Source organism: Lepisosteus platostomus, chromosome 5 (assembly GCF_059453375.1).
Source record: "Lepisosteus platostomus isolate fLepPlt1 chromosome 5, fLepPlt1.hap1, whole genome shotgun sequence".
NCBI classification, from domain to species: Eukaryota; Metazoa; Chordata; class Actinopteri; order Semionotiformes; family Lepisosteidae; genus Lepisosteus; species Lepisosteus platostomus.
This window is the reverse complement of record NC_142615.1, coordinates 44,116,895-44,140,162: the sequence shown is the minus strand read 5'-3', so window position 1 is coordinate 44,140,162 and position 23,268 is coordinate 44,116,895. Positions and strand designations below refer to the sequence as shown.

Sequence of the window (23,268 nt, the reverse complement as noted above, 5' to 3'; positions counted from 1 at the left end):
CGTGTCAATTTTGCCTCCTGCTTTCCAAAAGATCAGCACCGTGTACGAAGGAGCCGCATTAAAACTACTCGAACGTGCAAAACGTGCGAGAAGAGGGGGCGCTTGTTTCCAGCCGAAACTTCTCGCGTGTGAGACAAGCTGATCATCGCTGCAGGAGGTGGGAGGGTTACTCTGGTAGACAGGACTGACCTTCAGCAATAGGATTTATACTCTCCAAGATGATATTTGCACTTTCTGGAGAGGCGATTTTCTCCACTTCAGTAGCCCGATTTCGTCGATTGCGTGGAGAGGGCTGTAGAATGTGGCGCCGCCTTTCCTGCTCCGTCCATGACAGGCGTGCTGGTGTCTGGAGAGAGAGCACGGTCCATCAGCGCACTCCAATAAAGGCACTGGAAGCAGCTGAATCGCATTGGCGAAGCTCAGCGCTGGGCCGCTGGGCACGTCTTACCACCGTTTCCGAAGTGTAGTGGTTATCACGTTCGCCTCACACGCGAAAAGTCCCCGGTTCGAAAGCGGGCGGAAACAGACTTCGTTTGTCCCCAGGCACAAAAGGGGATTGGGGATTCGCCTAGCGCTGTGATCGAACAGACCCACTCACCTCTTAGTGTGGCGGGATCTGCACAGTGCATGTCGCAGCGCATCCTGCTTTCACTTCAATGTGCGTCCTGATGTACCCCGGTCTCCCGCGTGACAGGTGGGGACAGGTGACAGGTTCTATACTAATGAGGAAGACATCGCTCTCTCCGACCCCCAGCATCGTGTCCCGACCCACCGTGCTGGAAGCCGACGCGTGCTGTGATTCCTTTACAGAGCAGAAATGACAACCGAGGAGCCGAGAGATCATTTCAGCATTTCGCGTCTGAACGGAAAACACAAACGACCAACTCGGAATGACTTGCCTTTGACGCTTTTCAAAGCGTTCTTTGTGCACGACGACTGAGCCACCTAGCAGATACAAATGGGTTGTACAACTTTGAACTAGCAAATGGAAGAAGCTAAGCCCCCTCTCTTTTAGCCCAGGTTCGATCTGTCTCCCAGAATCACCAGGGCGCACGCACACACACACACCCGTGCCGTTGAAGTGCTCTGCTTCATTTCTAAGGGCAACTCAACATTCACTCCTACCCCGAGTGCAGAAAAGACAGCGTCCGCAGCAACAACAGCTCAGGTCTCTGCACAGGAGCTAAGCTGCCCCCATCTCCTCTGCTCTGCGGCTCCTGCGGAGTGGAGTCCTGCCTGGAGCCGTGTTTGCAGGCGGCGGCTCCCCGCGCTCTGTCTGTGCGTCGTGTCCAAGAGCTCCTGGGAGGAAGAGAGAGCCCTCCCACTCGGGGGCTTTTCCACGGTCTGTGTGAGGAGGGGCGGGTGTGTCCAGTAGCTTATCGAGCAGAAGCCTGGGGCGGCGGAGAGCTGTGATCGTGCAGACCTTGAGGTGTCACCTCTTTGTTTGCTTTCCCGCCCCCCCTCCGCCCAAGCTCTGCTCCAAAGTAGCCCGGCAACCCCTCACACCTGCACGTGTCACAACCTAAGGTGCGGTCATGAGACACCCATGGGGTGTCGTTCTGTTCTTGCTAATTGTTTCCTGCCCGTCGCAGGCAGGAGTCCATGCGAGGAAGATGCGCTGGACAGAGCTCAGAGGGCGCACCTGGGTGGCTTTCCTTCAGAGTGACGTTCCTGCAACACTCTCCCGCTACTCTTGGTGTGCTCATGCCGCAACACAGGAAGGCTGGAGCAGGTGGCTGTGGGCTCTCCGCACCGCCAACATAGCTCAGTTGGGAGAGCGTTAGACTGAAGATCTACAGGTCCCTGGTTTGATCCCGGGTTTCGGCATTTTGTTTCATCGCGCCCTTTGTTCCTCTCTCCAGCGCCCCCTGCCTAAAGTGACGCGTCCCTTTCTCAGCCCGAAACACAAGCAAGACACCAGCATCGGTCCCTGCAGGTTTCCGTAGTGTAGCGGCTATCACGTTCGCCTAACACGCGAAAGGTCCCCGGTTCGAGACCGGGTGGAAGCAGCCTCGTTCTGCACGCTCCTGTACTTCACAGAGGTCTTGAACGACCGGTCATTTGTTCCAAATGTATTTCCGGTGCCTTCGTGCACTCTTGTACCAAACGCACGTTCCTTCTGTACGTGGAGCCGATCATTTGCAATTGGGCTGTGCCGACAGACCAGGACGAGCTCTGTCGGCTCAAAAGCAGCGCAGGACCTGCAAGAACAACAGAAAGATTAGCATCCAGCGGGGGCCTCTTAGTGAGCCCAAGATCTCATCAAGAATCGGCTCCAGCAACAGGGCTGGGCGCATTGTTCCATTCTCCGACCACTCTCGGTGTAAACAAGTCCCTCCTGGTCTCTGCTTGAAATGCACTTTCCTGCGTTTGCTTTGGTGTAACTGGCTTCTCCTGCATGGGCGAATGTGAAGAAGATCCTTAGTAAGTCATTGAAGAAAACCAAGAGGAGGTCGGAGTGGCCTCTGTCGTTCATCAACGATCCAGTCAGGCAGTACTCCTCCTATTCTGCCAGTATGCGGATTCGAACCGGGGTTGTTGCGGCCACAACACAAATTCTGAGCACTATACGATCACAGCGAGTTACCGAGACATACACAGCCAGTAGGAAAGGATGTACTCCTTTTGTGTGACACTAGTCGGAAAAGTCCTGACACTGCATTTCAACTGAGCCCTAGTATACATCAACCCTTCGACACTCTGAGTGCCAACTCTCTTGTGTGTTTTCTCCATCAAGCAGGTCATGAAGGCAGCAATTACAGTTTGCTTACATGACGCACGCACAACATGGCTGTATGCTCCCATATGGTCTAGCGGTTACGATACCTGATCTTCACCCAGGTGGCCTGGTTTTTCACAGTTTCTTGAGATATTGACCTATGCTCTCAATTTCCCACAGATTTTCTGCTTCCTCCCTCCCTTCTCTCCACAGATCTCTGAGGTAATAGTTCTCTCGGGTGATGAACAGGGCCAGGCTACCTGCTGCCTTGACTGGGACCTCGATGCCTTTGAACAGCCCCATGTTCCTCACTCTCCACAGGGCGTCTTTCCCACTGTTCACCACGGCCCAGATCCTGTCAAACACGTCAGGAGGAAGTTTGACAGGAGAGATGCCGTTGTAGCGGCAATGCTTGTTAATAAGACAGAATTAGGCGGTGGTATTCTGTCCTAAATAAGGCCCCATCTCACCCTCCATCTTTGTGGTGCAGCCACAGAGAAAGTATTCATGCAGGCTGATTTAAGATGTTTTCTTTTGATAATGGACAGCTCCCAGATGGGGATGCACTTAGCTTAGCCTGGCTATCATGATCAATGGTCATCCATTGGTGCCTATCTGTCTAGGGAGTGCCGAATGGACATCTGGACTGCATTCCTAAGTGTCAAGAGTAAGTGACTCATATCTCACCTTGACCAACCAATCAGGGACTGGCAGGGCGTGGTAATACCACGTGGGTCTCTAATGCCCGCCAAACTCTCAACCAATCAGCACACATCTATGTCTTGGTCAAAAAGGGAGCGCAAGCTCAGATCGGGGTTCTCCTTGGCCATTTTCGCGCATCCTCAGAGACAATCACGTGACAACTGCTGTTGTCTGCAAAGGGACTTGGACTTTGTTCTAAGCGCGAGGCCGAGGATCCCATACGTACTCAGAATTCTACCAACGTGAATGATCCGCTTGATCAACGGCAGCCTACAGTTGGACCCTCATCGACAACCTGAATAGCTTATTCAGAAGCAGCGCTGGACCAGGAACGAACCAGCTTCTTCCCAGGCAAAAGAGTGACTTGGTGTTCGTGCCGGGAGATTCCAAATCCATACACAGTGGATAAGTAAACCCCATGTTCTACATTGTGTCTCGAGAATTCAATTGTACCTCAACACAAGTTGTTATCAATTTAATTCATGAGTAATGTATTTACTTCCGAGTTTAGAGTAACAGTGGGTAATAACACTGATTAGCGATTTGGTAACCGAACGATATATATTGACATATATTCTCTGTTGTGTATCTCTTTGTGTTGGCATCTCTTCGAGATTATATACCTTGTATATTGATAACCCTCACAGTAAGGTCTGCCGCTCGTATCCAGGCAGACTAGTATATGTTTGGTGCACAATTTATATGAATAAATGTATCTCGTGTATTGAACCCGTGTGTGTGCGTTGTTAGTTGTTCTGACGATTGATTTTCTAAAAGCCACAACGAACAACCTCGTGATTACTGCTACAATTAATAATTGTCTCAGTAAACCCATCAAACCTCTACAACCATGATACACCACCATAAACTATATTAATTTAGGAACATAAACATATAGTGTAAACTGTATATGGCTGGTATTGGTAGTTTAAAGAAAAAATACACACCAGTATTCCACTTTCTTCCTAAACATTTTAAGCATCAAAGTCTTACATGTAGTAAGATTTTACCACGTTTCGGAAACGTTTTTACATGCTCCTTCTGACCATCTTAACTTTATATACTTTGTGAAAAGTCATAAGATATTAACATTTTCTGTGAATGTGCTCGTTATCGGAGTAAACAAAAGCATACTTTTAGAATTTGATTAATAGGGAATATAATATGGAATCACGTACCTAAAGAAATTAATAACGATATAATTATTTTTATGTACTGTAGCTCAAATAGTAGTATAATATACTTTCTATGGATACATGTGCTTCTGCGCAACGCAGAAGCACAGCCACAAGTAACGTTACCTAGCTAAGAGAAGACATTGGCTAGCCATTATGATAAATACAGTGGAAAAAAGCAATTGGGAAAATAAGACCTGCTGATCTGTTATACATACCAGGAAGAGAACAGAATATGATTTTTTTCTGTTCGAAACGTCTGTTGTCTTTATGAAATTCATGTATTTTAAACGTTTAATTAAGCAGAAAAAAATTTACAGAAAGATACTAAGCTGATCACGAGATAGAAAGATCACCCGTTTTTCGCGCATCAAAAGTGGCTATTAACTGGATGAACTGTTATTAACTGGAGTCAACTGGGTGAAAACACATAATATGAACATGAAACAAAACAAAAAATAAAAATAAGATACAATCTACAGACATTAAAACCGGTGTCATGGAAATATAACTATCAAGGAAGCCACAAGAGAGAGTTCTCACCTGAGTAAGGTCTTTATTTCAATATTGGGAGCAACCAGAGACTCAATTTGTTACAGGCAGTACAGGGTTTTCATAAGACGTTGCGCTGGAAAAAAGCTCAGCGCTTTGTCCCTTCTAAAACTTCCACTTTCCCTAAGAGAAAACAGATTACATCAAAAAGCGAAAGAAGAAGCACTAGATATGTTATTCAAAGCTTATCAGTTACTTTCAGCTAATTCTAACGACCCAGACAGCATATATTGTTTTGGTAAATTGTCTTCTAAAGTAACCTAAACAGTGTACTTTGTTGACGCACTGTTTTCTAAAATTCTGCACGTACTGTAGCACAGCAATTACATCCTTGAAATATATTATCTAAAACCCCCAATATATTTATTTGCAAAGCTCTCTACATTTTAAGAATCAATTTACTTATTAGATTATTAAGGAAAGGTTTATCGCCAGCTGAAAAGAGACACAGCGCTTCGGCTGTGGAGACTTGTTCGGCTGGCGTTCGGAGAGTCGCGTTTTTCAGAATTGTATTGAGATCGTTTTCCACAGAGCTCAGATGTCAAAGCACAGCAGCAGCTCTCCACAGCGATCCTCTATAGCGCCCTTTCTCCCGCAGCTCCGTCCTCATTGGAAGGAAGCAAGAGTGAAAGGCTGAAGTGAAATAGAGCGGGGACGAAGGCAGTGAAGAGAGAGAACGTGGGAAGAAGAGAAAAACGCAAGGGAAAAAAAGCAGCGTCGTAAAAGAGGTGACGGAGCTGTCCTCTTAATAAGAAGGGTGCCAGCGAACCTTGCTCTCGCTTCCGGCCACACCCCCTTGAGCACGCCTGATCTCGTCTGATCTTGGAAGCTAAACAGGGATGGGCCTGGTTAGTACTTGGATGGGAGACCGCCTGGGAATACCAGGTGCTGTAAGCTTTTAAGCGCAGGAGGCGCCCTATCCCCGCTCGCTCGCTCATTCCCCTGTTCACACGTGCAGTGCGGCTTGTCCGTCTGTTTATTTGTCAGCTTTGGCGAGACACGGGTGCTTGTGTATTAGCGTGAGCGTTTTTTATTCTGATCATGAACAGTTTTACAAGTCCGCAAAGGATCGAGGAAAGGTTTATCGCCAGCTGAAAAGAGACACAGCGCTTCGGCTGTGGAGACTTGTTCGGCTGGCGTTCGGAGAGTCGCGTTTTTCAGAATTGTATTGAGATCGTTTTCCACAGAGCTCAGATGTCAAAGCACAGCAGCAGCTCTCCACAGCGATCCTCTATAGCGCCCTTTCTCCCGCAGCTCCGTCCTCATTGGAAGGAAGCAAGAGTGAAAGGCTGAAGTGAAATAGAGCGGGGCCGAAGGCAGTGAAGAGAGAGAACGTGGGAAGAAGAGAAAAACGCAAGGGAAAAAAAGCAGCGTCGTAAAAGAGGTGACGGAGCTGTCCTCTCAATAAGAAGGGTGCCAGCGAGCCTTGCTCTCGCTTACGGCCACACCCCCTTGAGCACGCCTGATCTCCTCTGATCTCGGAAGCTAAACAGGGATGGGCCTGGTTAGTACTTGCTTGGGAGACCGCCTGGGGATACCAGGTGCTGTAAGCTTTTAAGCGCAGGAGGCGCCTTATCCCCGCTCGCTCATTCCCCTGTTCACACGTGCAGTGCGGCTTGTCCGTCTGTTTATTTGTCAGCTTTGGCGAGACACGGGTGCTTGTGTATTAGAGTGAGCGTTTTTTATTCTGATCAGGAACAGTTTTACAAGTCCGCAAAGGATCGAGGGAAGGTTTATCGCCAGCTGAAAAGAGACACCCCAGTGGGCATTGATTCGTCGAATATACGTATATTTACGGCGAAATTACGTCTATACGTATACAGTGCCTTGCGAAAGTATTCGGCCCCCTTGAACTTTTCAACCTTTTGCCACATTTCAGGCTTCAAACATAAAGATATAAATTTTTTATTTTATGTGAAGAATCACCAACAAGTGGGACACAATTGTGAAGTGGAACGAAATCTATTGGATTTTTGAAACTTTTTTAACTAATAAAAAAATGAAAAGTGGGGCGTGCAAAATTATTCGGCCCCTTTACTTTCAGTGCAGCAAACTCACTCCAGAAGTTCAGCGAGGATCTCTGAATGATCCAATGTTGTCCTAAATGACTGATGGTGATAAATAGAATCCACCTGTGTGTAATCAAGTCTCTGTATAAATGCACCTGCTCTGTGATAGTCTCAAGGTTCTGTTGAAAGCGCAGAGAGCATCATGAAGACCAAGGAACACACCAGGCAGGTCCGTAATACTGTTGTGGAGAAGTTTAAAGCCGGATTTGGATACAAAAAGATTTCCCAAGCTTCAAACATACCAAGGAGCACTGTGCAAGCGATCATCTTGAAATGGAAGGAGTATCAGACCACTGCAAATCTACCAAGACCTGGCCGTCCCTCTAAACTTTCAGCTCAGACAAGGAGAAGACTGATCAGAGATGCAGCCAAGAGGCCCATGATCACTCTGGATGAACTGCAGAGAACTACAGCTGAGGTGGGAGAGTCTGTCCATAGGACAACAATCAGTCTTACACTGCACAAATCTGGCCTTTATGGAAGAGTGGCAAGAAGAAAGCCATTTCTCAAAGATATCCATAAAAAGTCTCGTCTAAAGTTTGCCACAAGCCACCTGGGAGACACCCCAAACATGTGGAAGAAGGTGCTCTGGTCAGATGAAACCAAAATCGAACTTTTTGCCCACAATGCAAAACGATATGTTTGGCGTAAAAGCAACACAGCTCATCACCCTCAACACACCATCCCCACTGTCAAACATGGTGGTGGCAGCATCATGGTTTGGGCCTGCTTTTCTTCAGCAGGGACAGGGAAGATGGTTAAAATTGAGGGGAAGATGGATGCAGCCAAATACAGGACCATTCTGGATGAAAACCTGTTGGAGTCTGCAAAAGACCTGAAACTGGGACGGAGATTTATCTTCCAACAAGACAATGATCCCAAACATACAGCAAAATCTACAAAGGAATGGTTCACAAATAAACGTATCCAGGTGTTTGAATGGCCAAGTCAAAGTCCAGACCTGAATCCAATCGAGAATCTGTGGAAAGAGCTGAAAACTGCTGTTCACAAACGCTCTCCATCCAACCTCACTGAGCTCGAGCTGTTTTGCAAGGAAGAATGGGCAAGAATTTCAGTCTCTCGATGTGCAAAACTGATAGAGACATACCCCAAGCGACTTGCAGCTGTAATCACAGCAAAAGGTGGCTCTACAAAGTATTAACGCAAGGGGGCCGAATAATTTTGCACGCCCCACTTTTCATTTTTTTATTAGTTAAAAAAGTTTCAAAAATCCAATAGATTTCGTTCCACTTCACAATTGTGTCCCACTTGTTGGTGATTCTTCACATAAAATAAAAAATTTATATCTTTATGTTTGAAGCCTGAAATGTGGCAAAAGGTTGAAAAGTTCAAGGGGGCCGAATACTTTCGCAAGGCACTGTATATACGTCGCCTCGACGTATAATCAACGTCGAATTGCAACCGTAAAATCGACGACATGAATAAACGCATATATAACGTCGAAAACACGTCTAACACAGTGCCTGAGGCTTTTTACTGTATGTATCGTGTGTGCCACAACTAGGAGTATACGGCACAGTGCACGAAGTAAATTATTTTGGCAGTAATTAATTTACACCTGTATAATAAATATAGTAAATATAATACATTAATTACTGCCAAAATAATTTACTTCGTGCACTGTGCAGAGTGCCGTATACTCCTAGTTGCGGCACACACGATACATACAGTAAAAAGCCTCAGGCACTGTGTTAGACGTGTTTTCGACGTTATATATGCGTTTATTCATGTCATCGATTTTACGGTTGCAATTCGACGTTGATTATACGTCGAGGCGACGTATATATACGTATAGACATAATTTCGCCGTAAATATACGTATATTCGACGAATCAATGCCCACAGCTTGGCATACAAGGGTTTTGCTGAGGGGGTCTTGCCACCTGCCTGAAAAAAAAACAGTAAAATGTTTGAGTGCCTATAAAGTTTCTATTTTTATTTTCTTGACAAAAGTTTATACCATTTCCTGGACACCCCGTCCCCCATCAGTGCGTGGTGCCCGGGGAAAAATCTGTAGGGGGGCGTCTGAAATTCTGAGGGGGGAGTGATATTTCGGTTGAAACGGAGCTGTACAGTGCAGCTACCCAAATGAAATCTCGCAGCTATGCCATTGATTAGTGCTTCATGATAGAAGATAACGACTAGCAATCTGGTATTTGCGATGAAGTTCAGTTTCACATTTTTCGTCACTCTCACGGTTTGTATTGCCTGGAGCGAAAAGTACCATAAGCGTTCATTTTTGCAGCTACATGGACGTTCTGAATCGTTAAGAAAAAAATGTTGTAAAACCAACAGAAAGCACAGACTGCTATAACTAGTCCTAGTTATATAACGATTTTAAGTATAATGATAAACTACTGCAAGGAATCGGTCTACCTGAGCAAACAGGATCGTAATGTTGACACTCAATAAGGACACTGATATGTGCAGTTCCTGGACGGATAGCCCTCCTGCCCATCAAACAGACTGAGTGACTGTTCGTGTCATTTAGTGTTGTCTGACCATTGACAAAGAACAACTATTTTTTAGGGCGCAAATTAAGTTAGGTAAATCTTTTTGCCCAAAACTGAAGGGGCGACATTCCCCCCTCCCCCCGTGTTGCCAGGCCTGTCCCCTTCCTATTCCATAATGTCATTATATATAATACCATACAACAGTGACCGATCCTTACTAACTGCATGCGTTAAAATTGCACATCAGCTCATAGCAGGGGGCACATAGCCGCGATGTATTATCAATGTTAAATTTCAGCCATAATATCGACAACATTAATAACCGCATACGTTGAGAAAATATCGAACCCAGCATTTTTTCCGGTTATATACCACAATGCATTGCTAGTATTCGTTGGTCACCATTTTGGACACGATTTTCAAACGTAGAAGTATATCTGCAAATATCTCAGCAATCCTCTTTTGACGAGTAAGTATGAACAATAATAATACTATCTGAATACATACAGATCTTTCTTAATATTATTTTGATTAAAATAGTACGTGAATAAGCAAAAAATGGCACATAAAATAGTGTGAATGGGGAAGATGACACAAAATCGTTTTGCCGTTTCTCTTATTCTTATTCTATGTTGTCCTTTCAAACTTTGGGTACTCTTTAATTAGGACAGACTTTATTGCTCAACTGCTATGATGCAAGCCAAATTTTATACATTTATTTCAGCTTTGAGCTTAGTAAACCGTTCATTTTTTAGATTATACTAAAGAAGATATTAATCATCATTTATTTGGGAAGTAATATTATATAATTTTCTCCTAGCTGCGGTGCTGAAGTCCCACCCTACATCAACAGAAAAAGAAATAAAGGAGCACGCAATGTGTTACTTGAAGAATGCATATGCAAGGCAGGGGGCCAGGAGATCTGGACTCTGAAAATAATAGGTTTTTGGTTCTAACTGTTAGGACAATTAGACAGGGTTTGCAAATAGTGGACAAAAATCGTCTTAACTTCCATTGTAATATTTTTTTTCTTGGAAATATAGAAGTTGTACATTTTAAAATGTATATTTGAATCAAAATGTGGTTTTGAGTTAGTGTGTTAATGTAATTAGTTTTGTGTTTGTCATTACTATACTGTATATTGCCATGTTACCAGAATTTGTAGCTGAAGTTTAAGACTAGTTGTGTTTTTTATGATTATTGCCCATATGTTGATTGTTGATTGATTGTATACAATGTATAATTTGAAATACGTATGTTTCAGGTGTGAATGTGTATTTTCAGAATAAATTTCTAAACCTAATCATTGGCTTGGTTTACTTGTTTCTACACCTATAAAATCTATCTTTGATGTATAATAGACCTCTACCCATATACGTATAATAGACGTCTAAAGTTATACGTATAATAGACGTCTAAAGTTATACGTATAATAGACGTCTAAAGTTATACGTATAATAGACCTCTAACCATATACGTATAATAGACCTCTAAAGTTATACGTATAATAGACCTCTAACCATATACGTATAATAGTCCTCTAAAGTTATCCGTATAATAGACCTCTAAAGTTATCCGGAACTCCAACCATATATGTATAATAGTCCTCTAAATTTATCCGTATAATAGAACTCCAACCATTTATGTATAATGAACGTCTAAACATAGACATATAATTGACGTATAACTTTAGACGTATATTAGAATTTCATTCTAGACGAATTGTAGACCACATTTAGACGTCTAAGCTATGCGTTTAATAGACGTATATTATACGTCTTTTGCCCACTGGGACAGCGCTTCGGCTGTGGAGACTTGTTCGGCTGGCGTTCGGAGAGTCGCGTTTTTCAGAATTGTATTGAGATCGTTTTCCACAGAGCTCAGATGTCAAAGCACAGCAGCAGCTCTCCACAGCGATCCTCTATAGCGCCCTTTCTCCCGCAGCTCCGTCCTCATTGGAAGGAAGCAAGAGTGAAAGGCTGAAGTGAAATAGAGCGGGGCCGAAGGCAGTGAAGAGAGAGAACGTGGGAAGAAGAGAAAAACGCAAGGGAAAAAAAGCAGCGTCGTAAAAGAGGTGACGGAGCTGTCCTCTCAATAAGAAGGGTGCCAGCGAGCCTTGCTCTCGCTTACGGCCACACCCCCTTGAGCACGCCTGATCTCGTCCGATCTCGGAAGCTAAACAGGGATGGGCCTGGTTAGTACTTGGATGGTAGACCGCCTGGGAATACCAGGTGCTGTAAGCTTTTAAGCGCAGGAGGCGCCCTATCCCCGCTCGCTCGCTCATTCCCCTGTTCACACGTGCAGTGCGGCTTGTCCGTCTGTTTATTTGTCAGCTTTGGCGAGACACGGGTGCTTGTGTATTAGCGTGAGCGTTTTTTATTCTGATCATGAACAGTTTAACAAGTCCGCAAAGGATCGAGGAAAGGTTTATCGCCAGCTGAAAAGAGACACAGCGCTTCGGCTGTGGAGACTTGTTCGGCTGGCGTTCGGAGAGTCGCGTTTTTCAGAATTGTATTGAGATCGTTTTCCACAGAGCTCAGATGTCAAAGCACAGCAGCAGCTCTCCACAGCGATCCTCTATAGCGCCCTTTCTCCCGCAGCTCTGTCCTCATTGGAAGTAAGCAAGAGTGAAAGGCTGAAGTGAAATACAGATGCAGCCATTCAAAATGAGCGTTAAAAACCCGCGGTACAGTAACCTACCCGCAGGGCACCGTAGGGCACCGCGGTAAGTGATTGGCTGGCCAAAATGACCGACAGGGGCACTCGTGGTGCATTGGTTGGTTGTGAAAAGATTTAATAATTTAATGTCTTTACTGTGCACGTTTCAATCCGCTTAGTTTTGAATATTAATATGGAATTTTACCACTAAAGGGAAATTTTAGTAGCTGAGCATAAAAAGAAGAGGAGCATAACGCATCTGAAGGTCATAAACAATATTAATTTAGGAACATAAACATTACTGTATGTACATAAACTGTACTGTGTATGGCTGGTCTTGATAGTTTAAAGAAAAAATACACACCAGTCTTCCATTTCTCCCTAAACATTTTAAGCATGAAAGTTTTATGAAACAGTACCCAAATATGTGATTGCTGTATAGAATGAATTTTAATTTTTAAAAATTATTTAACACGAAAATTAAGCTGTTTACATCTTCCGCCTGAGAACAGTCACCCGTTGCTACCCAACGCAGAAACACAGCCACTAACTAGCAAAGAGAGGACATTAGCTAGCCAATATGATAAAGAAATAAATGATTATTTTGATTATTTCCTATGCACATTTATTTGAACATTTCCATCGATTGTACAAGCACTTGGAAACTGTCCAATCCCTAGTTCATCAAGCATGTCTGTGTCTTCTAGGATATAATGCCAGCGAACTCTTGTTTTTATGTCCACTATAACTACGCTGGGCAAATGTTCCGAGGTCAAATTCTTCCAGCACGGGGGTACCACCTTTAAAGCGGAGACGACGGCACCAAAATTTTTTGGCGCGCCTTCTCTTTAAAGCCCTGGCCAAATATGAAGACAAATGGAATTAAAAACTACACATCCCAGTTACCATGGTGGTGCTTGTGATCATTGCGTTTAACCAACGAAACAGGGCGAAAAATCAGTCACATGACTTTGGGGCAGAGTTTCGAAAGCTTAACCTATCAGCAACAAAGCGAAATTTACACGATAGGCTACCTCAAACTGTCAGTTACACGACTGTGTATGTTGCTTAAGCCACTCCTATTTGGCATTTTAGTTATGGAGGCGAGAAGACGCCCCCCCCCCCCCCCCTCTGGGTGTCTGATTTGCCGCCATCTTTAACTGTTCGGTGTCCGAATCGGAGTAGCTACGCGTACGAAATAAAGTTAATCTAAACTACAAAACATATATTTTTGTGGTAGGAGGGCGCAAAACATCAGTATTTTCTGCTATTAATTACTGTACGATTTATAGTTGAAATCTGAGCCTAGATATAAAGTTAGATATAAAGTTAAAATCTCGACAAAGCAATGTAGGAAATACAGAGAAAATAAATCCTTTCTGACATCTAAAATCAGTTTCGATCAAGGTCTCTAAAACAAACAAGAAAAAGAGGATTTTCGGAGGGCAATTACGCTGTGTTTATATAGAATAACTGATTTTTGAGCAATCTAATTTCTTGTTCGTTTAAAACAGTGAAATGTCAGCTGCAAAAGATCGCTCCAGAAACAGCACTCTCTCTGCCTGTCATAGACATTCAGGAAAGGCTGGATGAAGTCATGTCAAGTACAATAATTCGGTGATCAATAATAACAGTTGTAGGACAGTATATAAGGAGGATAAGGATTTTGAAGTTGACTCGAAATCTGATAGGTAACCAGTGCAAGGACTTGAAAACAGGTATAATGCATCCCTGATAGGATTCTTGCTGTCATATTCTGAACATATTGAAGATTGCTCAGTGTGGATTTAATTTCCCCAGTGAACAGGATGTGCATTTATTAATTCTAGAAAAAAAGCCTTTCTTGATTTCTTTAGTTCTTAGTTTCTCTAGTTCCCTTTAAAATAAACTATTATTCCACAATGCAGAGTATTACATGGCCAGTATTTACACATGATATTTGTGATTTAAAGAAATTAACACAAGCAGCTTTTGGAGATTTGTGTTGGCTGAGTTATTGCAGGATAAAAGACTAGAGATGTTGGCAAGAAGAAGATAATTTGGAGAAAGCTGAGGAATACACTTATAACAAGAACACTTCCTAATTGGGTTAGGCATACTTTTGATGAAGATGATGAAGTTAACAGACTATATGTTTACATAGATACTGAAATAAGGATTGTATTTTAGATTATGTGTAGTTGCTGGCATTGAACTTTGTGTTGGATGTACATGAATTGAAGGAATGGGCAAACATAGCTGATGCGGATCCACAGAGCCAGCATATTAAGATGTTTATAATTAGAGGCAATTTGTTTAAATAACTAGGTATGGATACTGATGTGCAAGAGAGGTGGAAAGGCTGTTTCCTTAAGACAGCACTATAAGATATTTTATTCTCAGTGAGATGCTGCCATTTCATAGTGGGTTTCTAACACTGTGTATAGTTCCATCCACACAGTGCCTCTACTTCCATCCATTTCTAATCTCTTTATCCAGTACAGAGGATTTGGAGCCTATCCCAGTAAGCAAAGGACACAAGGCAGAATACACCCTGGCTATAGCGCCAGTCCATCACAGGACAGACAGACACAAACACACACACACCAGGGCCAGTTTTCCCATAAACCAATTAACTTACCAGTATTTTTTGGAGTGCGAGAGGGAGTCATATCACACATATGGAGAAAAACCATGTAACCCAGAGAGAACATGTAAACCCCACACACACAGGATGGCAGGAATTGAACCTAGGACCCCAGTACTGCAAGATAGCAATGCTAACCACTTCGCCACCATTATAAATGGATGGATATCTTAGTTATCTTTCTAGTTCACAGGTTTGCATGCATAATTTAATTTTGAAAGCCACTGAGACATCAGGTACTACTGTTGTATTTATGAAAAAGAAACAAAACAAAAAACATACTAACAACTGTGCCATCCTACTTCTTAGTTAATACATTTTATTATTCAGAAACAGTTAACATTGTTAGCAAAATATTTTGAATTATATTTAACCCTATTTTTTCTTTAGTTTTGTATTTAACTTATTATATGATAGTCAGACTTAATGTATATTTGAACAGTGAAAATATATTTTTACAAGATGCGGGGGAAAGTGCAACAGCTTATTACAGTGCTAAATTTAATATTATTGATTGCTAATAGTTTATGCTAACACCTAACTTTCTTAATTAGATGTATTTAAAACAGTGAACTAAGTGTAACATACTATTCAGAAATACAATCAAAAATAGTTTTGTGGTGTTTGTATGGATGAAACGTTTCTAAAATGTATAACGTAACAAAATTAAAGACGATTAAAATCTGTAATCTTTCCACTTGTAATGTCATTAGACAGAACAACACATTTCTGGTTTGTTTTAATTAGCTAGTACTAGTTAGTAGTTAGTAGTTTTAATTTAATTAGTATTGCAATTCGCACTGATTCCCTTGCGAAGATATGGACTTAAGAATATTCGTGCCTGGTCAAAAAATGGCATTAAGCACTTAAAATTAATATGGTTAATAATAGTAAACTGTAACATGCTGTAACAAGATCGGTTAAACTGCGAAGAAAATGCTTTCAGAGAAAATGTTTCAGGTGTGAAGAACATAGATCTCCAATGCAATTTCAACCAAACCTGTTCCCACACACCCTGCCCCCACTACCATTAGAATATACACAAAGCACTGAAATCTTTCGAGCTAATGATCAGATGACCCGAGAGAGAGCGAGAGAAACACCAAGGGGTGCGGAACCAGGGAACTATTTACATGGAAAACGGGTGATCTCCCCAGACTGTCCGCCCGTTTCACTGTTACCTGGATACCTCTTTATTTAGAACTCACTAACACTGATTTTTAGTTTAGAAGGATTCAAGTAGGGTTTTAGATGAAAGGCAGCGACCTTAATCAAGCCCAAATCATAATTGAACCCATTCAGAGCCTACATTACATTTTAGCGTTTCATTCTGAGCAGAAGACCCTCACACCTGAAGAAGGCTTGCATTTTCTCTCTTCTCTTTTAAGCATGTGTACAATGTGTAATACAATTACAATGTGTAATTACAATGCTGTAATACAATTTGAATCGTATGAGGGTGGGGGGGGGGAGGTGTCTTTCGCTGGAAATCTCGCCTGCTTCTACTTTACGAGTACAACCCCCTCTCTGCCGGAGTGCTGGCTGTGACGAATTAAACCGGTTTCACAGGTTTCAATCACAGACCATGTGACATGGGAGTCAGGAAACTAACACACAGCGCCACCGGATTTGATAACGCTATAAAAACGCTATAAAATAATGTGACTAGGCACAGAACAAGTTTAAAGCACAGTACAATAATAAATGCTGACCATGACTTTAGAAGCATAAATTGCCTTACACTCAATTTAAACACAAGCTGTCTTTAGCCCTCTAAGCTGGTTCATACAGAAATGTAGAGATCCAGGCTCAGAACACACAGCTTCATTAGCGAATACATATGCAGGACAACTAGAGAAGACGTTTTACAGAGGATGGATTTTTAGAAACATCCCATCAGTGACATCACTGAAGTCAACTCCTAGGTACTGTAACTGTCGTGTGGATAGTTTCACAAGAATCAGACAAAGGTTTAAGCATCGCTTGTTCTAGATAAAACTGCAAAAAAAACAACAACAACCCATAATGTACTTCTTTGCGGCTCTGTTTGCCCAAATCATATATTCACAACGTGAAATTTAGAAAATAATATTACGTAACCAAAATCCGCAATATGGAAACAGAACCTGTGTAATTGTTGATAGATGATGTACTCGTAACATTTTTACAAGATGAACTACAACATTTAAAAAATGACTTGAATGTACTTGATATCTCTAATCAATCCACGGCGACATTGTTAAAGCAGAGTCCCAGTAAAATGAAACTAAAACGCCCTGGGCATACCGTTTCGCGCTTCTTATTAGTTGCTCAAAAGTAATTTGACCTTATGAAATGCATAATATAAACCTAGAAACATATACATGAGCAGTATTTACGTACTGTAGTATCGGTGTTAAGACATACCTCTCAAATACTGTAAATCAAGTTAAAAATATCTCAAGACCGATTCTGGTCATAATGAAACCATGTTTCGTGTATGTTTTCTTTAAAGTACCGAGACCAGCCATATACTGTATGTTTATGTTCCAAAATTAATATCGTTTATGGCCTTCACACGCGTTGCAGTATGCTCCTATTCTTTTTATGCTCAGCTACTAAGATTTCCCTTCAGTGGTAAAATTAGATATGAATATTCAATACTTAAACGGGCACAGTTAAGACATTAAATATACATATACATACTGTATACAGTACAGTTTTCATACAGTAATATGTTTATGTTCCTAAATCAATCTCTTTTATAAGCATGTGAAAGGCATGGTGAATAGATTCTCAAAAATTACTGTACTTTGCATGATTGGAAACAAATGCGTGATTGCGAAATGCTGTGGTGTTACTTTTACAAAGACGGTCAATGAAAAAAAGAATGTTGACCAGGGCAATACTTTGAGTTTACACTTACAGCTTGTCCAAGGTCATTCATTATTAATACTATTAGTAATATCTTCGTTAAAGACTTTGATGGCCACAGCTCAAACATGAGAGGTTGAGCTTTATTAGCTCCACCTTGCCGAAATTCCGGATACTATTATTTTGCTTGTCATATTATAGGAGAATTTACGGTAACTAGCGGTATTTACCGGTAACTCGCGGTATTTACCGGTAACTTGCGGTAGACTGCGTACAGCGTACCGGAAAATAATGCGGTATCGCCCACGCATTTTGAATGGCTGCATCTGTATGTCCCCCAGCTCTGAGCCAATTGGGCCTGCTGGTGTGACCAGAGCTGCAGCGTCGCCATGCTGGTGGGGGTCAGTTCGGCTTTTCTGTTGGAATGAACAGGGGGGTTACATGATGGTGCTGTCTGTGGTCTGGCTGTCCTGCTGGTCTGGATGAGGGGTGCGTAGTGTGGTGCAGGTTCTTGTCCCATCCTGCTCTTGGTCCAGGTTGGAGGGTTGCACCGATTCTGAGTCTCGTTAGCTGGTATGGATGGGTTTGGGGGTGTTGATACCAGAGTGGTCCGGAGGGGGTGCAGGTGTCTCGGGGGCATTCTTGTTTTTCTGTGAGTTCAGGTTGATTCTGTTGGTTTTGCCACAAATCTCCCTCACGCAGGCAAGCGCTCCCGCATTCCTACGAGCTCTCCCCATACCAAACGTGCACGTGTCAATCAGTCCTCTGCTTAAACCCTCATCTGCCCCCCGGTCATTGCTCACGATTGAGATTCTCTCCCGGAGTTTACGTACTAACTACACCTTTGCCTTACTACGACTTCTCCCCTGGACCTCGACCCCGCTTTTCCGACTACCGCTTTAGCCACTCGATTTTGTATCTTTGCCTGTTTTAAGCTTTCTCGGATCCTGACCCCAGCCTGTCTCTTCGTTTACGCCTCTGCCTTCTGAATCCACACCGACGCAACTTCTACGCCTTCCCGGACTCCGACCCCTGCCAGTCCCTCGACTACACTTTCGCCTGTCGATTCTGTGCCTACGCCTGTGCTACGTGTGGAAGACCGAGTCAAAAGGTCAGGACAGTGACTATGCGTGGGAAAGGTTTTCTGTTCGCACCTAAGACCACTGTCTTAGGTGCAAACTAAAGCCTGTGATTCCTCACACCCATTCAACCAGAGAAAATTGAAACAGATTGTAGGATGTCAAATGGCACCCCCCTGTCCTGTTTGTTTGACTTCTGACACTGCCCCTTTCCCTGTATGTTCCTTTGATATGTTAAAGTATTGCCTACTTTTAATGTATAAAAAAGGAAAGTATAACTTCAGTATAAAGTATGAAGTCCAGTGAGCATGTCTTGAGTGCTAGGGGAAACCCTTTCTCTGTGATATGCTCCCCTTCAGCTGATTGTATTAAAGATCTCTGTTGACAATCTCCCAACCTAAGTGAAGGCTGAGTTTTCTTCGACATACGCCTTCCCGGACTCGGACCCCTGCCTGTTTACTCCGACTACGCCTGCGTCTCGCGCCAACCCTACCAAGGGCACCGCATTGGATCCCTATCCTCAGCAGTCAGCCCCTGCGTGACAGGTTCTGAGTGTCTTGGTTACATCCGTTTGTGTGTATAGATGAAAAAGCTATTGAAGAGCACCCCAACACCCCCCACCCATCTCGGTGGAAGTTGCCATGTTCAAAAAATCCTAAAAAGATAATTAAAGTTTCACACAACAAAGCATGACTTTGAAAAGTCAGGAGGCCTGGCCAAATTTCCCCATAGGCCCTTACCAATCATGGCCTCCTAATAATCCCCCTCTTTGAATTGGCTACATTTCTCTTCTCTCCTCCTCACTGATAGTGGTGAGTGTTCTGGCGCACTATGGCTGCCGTCGCATCATCCAGGTGGATGCTGCACATTGGTGGTGGTGGAGGAGAGTCCCCATTACCTGTAAAGCGCTTTGAGTGGAGTGTCCAGAAAAGCGCTATATAAGTGTAAGCAATTATTATTATTATTATTATTATTATTATTATTATTATTATTATTATTATTAATGAGCACAACACTTGATTACAGTAAAAAAATCATTAAAAAATAAAGAAATGTTCCACAACTCAAAGCAAGGTTGTATAAGGTTAGGGGACCTGTCTGATGTGTAAAACACCTGGTTGCAGCACTGTGGCTGTTGTGCTTGAAGAGCTATTGACTCGTGAATAGCACCCTCCTATCACCATGTACCGCCTGTCTAATGGTGCCATATTGAAAACATCATACAAAAATAAAGAAAAGGGACACAGCCACAGCAAGATTGTATAAGGTTAGGGGGCCTGTCTGGTGTGTAAAACACCTGGTTGCATTACTGTGGCTGTTGTGCTTGAAGAGCTATTGACTCGTGAATAGCACCCTCCTATCACCATGTACCGCCTGTCTAATGGTGCCATATTGAAAACATCATACAAAAATAAAGAAAAGGGACACAGCCACAGCAAGATTGTATAAGGTTAGGGGGCCTGTCTGGTGTGTAAAACACCTGGTTGCATTACTGTGGCTGTTGTGCTTGAAGAGCTATTGACTCGTGAATAGCACCCCCCTATCCCCATGTACCGGCTGTCTAATGGTGCCATATTGAAAAAATCATTACAAAATAAATAAAGGGGCCACAGCCACAGCAAGGTTGTATAAAGTTAGGGGGCCTGTCTGGTGTGTAAAACATATGGTTTCAGCAGTGTGGCTGTTGTATTTGAATTGCTATTGAGCCATGAAGAAGACCCACCTATCCCAATGTATTACCTGAAGTGTTACCTTCAGAAAATCATAAAAAATAAAGAAAGGGGTCACAGCCACAGCAAGGTTGTATGAGGTTAGGGGGCCTGTCTGGTGTGTAAAACATATGGTTTAAGCAGTGTGGCTGTTGTATTTCAATTGCTATTGTAGCGGCAATGCTTGTTAATAAGACAGAATTAAGCGTTGGTATGCTGTCCTAAAGGAGGCCCCATCTCACCCTCCATCTCTGTGGTGCAGCCACAGAGAAAATATTCATGCAGGCTGATTTAAGATGTTTTCTTTTGATAAGGAACAAGCTCCCAGACGCACTTAGCTAAGCCTGGCTATCATGATCAATGGTCATCCATTGGCGCCTATCAGTCTAGAGAGTGCCGAATGGACATCTGGACTGCATTCCTAAGTGTCAAGAGTAAGTGACTTATATCTCATCTTGATCAACCAATCAGGGACTGGCAGGGCGTGGTAATACCATGTGGGTCTCCAATGCCCGCCAAACTCTCAACCAATCAGCACACATCTGGGTCTTGGTCAAAAAGGGAGCGCAAGCTCAGATCGGGGCTCTCCTTGGCCATTTTCGTGCATCCTCAGAGACAATCACGTGACAACTGCTGTTGTCTGCAAAAGGACTTGGGCTTTGTTCTAAGCGCAAGGCCGAGGATCCCGTACGTACTCAGAATTCTACCAACGTGAATGCTTTGCTTGATCAACGGCAGCCTACAGTTGGACTCTCGTCGACAACCTGAATAGCTTATTCAGAAGCAGAGCTGGACCGGGAACAAACCAGCTTCTTCCCAGGCAAAAGAGTGACTTGTGAGGACTCGCGGTCACACTCTGTGCATAGAGACTTTCTACTAGCCAGCCGGACTGCTGGTAGATCCCCTCGGAGCAACGACTGCCCTGCGCGCCGCAGTCAGATTCCTCCGCCCGTCCTACTCCGAGCTGCACCTCGACTGGTTGGCCGGTAGCCAGAGAACGCCGACACAACGCCCATTGGACAACCGCTGCAACAGAGGCTGCAACAGAGCCTGTCAGCTGGTTTGGTGTTCGTGCCGGGAGATTCCAAATCCATACACAGTGGATAAGTAAACCCCATGTTCTACATTGCGTCTCGAGAATTCAATTGTACCTCAACACAAGTTGTTATCAATTTAATTCATGAGTAATGTATTTATTTCCGAGTTTAGAGTAACAGTGGGTAATAACACTGATTAGCGATTTGATAACCGAACGATATATATTGACATATATTCTCTGTTGTGTATCTCTTTGTGTTTGCATCTCTTCGAGATTATATACCTTGTATATTGATAACCCTCACAGTAAGGTCTGCCGCTCGTATCCAGGCAGACTAGTATATCTTTGGTGCACAATTTATATTAATAAATGTATCTCGTGTATTGAACCCGTGTGTGTGCGTTGTTAGTTGTTCTGACGATTGATTTTCTAAAAGCTACAACGAACAACCTCGTGATTACTGTTACAATTAATAATTGTCTCAGTAAACCCATCAAACCACTACACTATTGAGCCATGAAGAAGACCCACCTGTCCCAGTGTATTACCTGTAGTGTTACTTTCAGAAAATCATAAAAAAATAAAGAAAGAGGCCACAGCCACAGCAAGGTTGTATGAGGTTAGGGGCCCTGTCTGGTGTGTAAAACATATGGTTTCAGCAGTGTGGCTGTTGTATTTGAATTACTATTGAGCCATGAAAAAGACCCACCTATCCCAGTGTATACCTGTAGTGTTATCTTCAGAAAATCATAAAAAATAAAGGTTCCACAACCCAAAACAAAGCTGGGAAAAGTCAGAAGACCTGCTTAGTGTGCAAAACACTTACTTGCAGCATTGTGGGTGCTGTGATTTAAATGCTATTGGTTTGTGAACAGAATACCCCTATCCCAGTGCATTGTGCCATATTAAATAAAAGCACGAGAAAAAGAGATTCAGAACGCAAAGCTGTGTCAGTGTTCTGTGTAAAAAATCGGTTTGAACATCATGGGAGCTGTTTTTAATAAGATGATGAGTAAAGAATATTTTAATCTTCCTGCTGTCAGTAGTATTGTCAATATAGTTGACCCTTACCTGAATGAAAACGGCGTAAAGGAAGGGTTTCATAAATCAAACAAAGCTTTATTTCTGTGCTTACAGTCTGGGTAATTGGAGACTGCGCTGTTCTGCTTCCTATGGTCATATACAGGTTATTCACACAAAGCCGTATTGAACAGTATTTTTCGCGTTGTGAACGTCTGTACACAGCAGTCCTCCGGGTTCCAGTAAGTGCGTAATTACGCATCGATGAAAAACCGGAGGTTTAAAAAAAGATAATTAGCCCACTGATAGTTTGATGTAGAGGCTGTGGAAATATCCACAGGTCTTGAACTTTAAAATGCATTTGGTTTGACGGCGTTCTGTGCTTCCATTGGGAAGATATGGACAAAAGAATATTCGTGCTCGGTCAAAAAAATGTCATAAAAACGAAAAAGTAAAGGCTGAGAAAGCATTCACAATGTATTTTATACACAACGGAAGTATTCTCGCAACTCTAAGAGGTTTCGTGGTTTATTTTTTTTTTAATTGTTGAATCATATTTAAATGTTAAACAACTGAAGAGCATATCGCTGTAA

General features: G+C 43.0%; 1 non-coding gene and 2 pseudogenes across 1 annotated transcript; all 3 read left to right on the top strand.

Annotated features, from left to right (window-relative positions):
• Positions 1-5,926: 5,926 nt before the first annotated feature.
• LOC148666964 (5S ribosomal RNA) lies at positions 5,927-6,045 on the top strand (annotated as a pseudogene).
• Positions 6,046-6,582: 537 nt separating this feature from the next.
• Positions 6,583-6,701, top strand: LOC148666963 (5S ribosomal RNA; annotated as a pseudogene).
• A 5,114-nt stretch (positions 6,702-11,815) lies between these two features.
• LOC148666962 (5S ribosomal RNA) lies at positions 11,816-11,934 on the top strand. Its single transcript, XR_015938350.1, has one exon. It is a non-coding gene; the product is annotated as a 5S ribosomal RNA (ribosomal RNA).
• Positions 11,935-23,268: the final 11,334 nt, after the last annotated feature.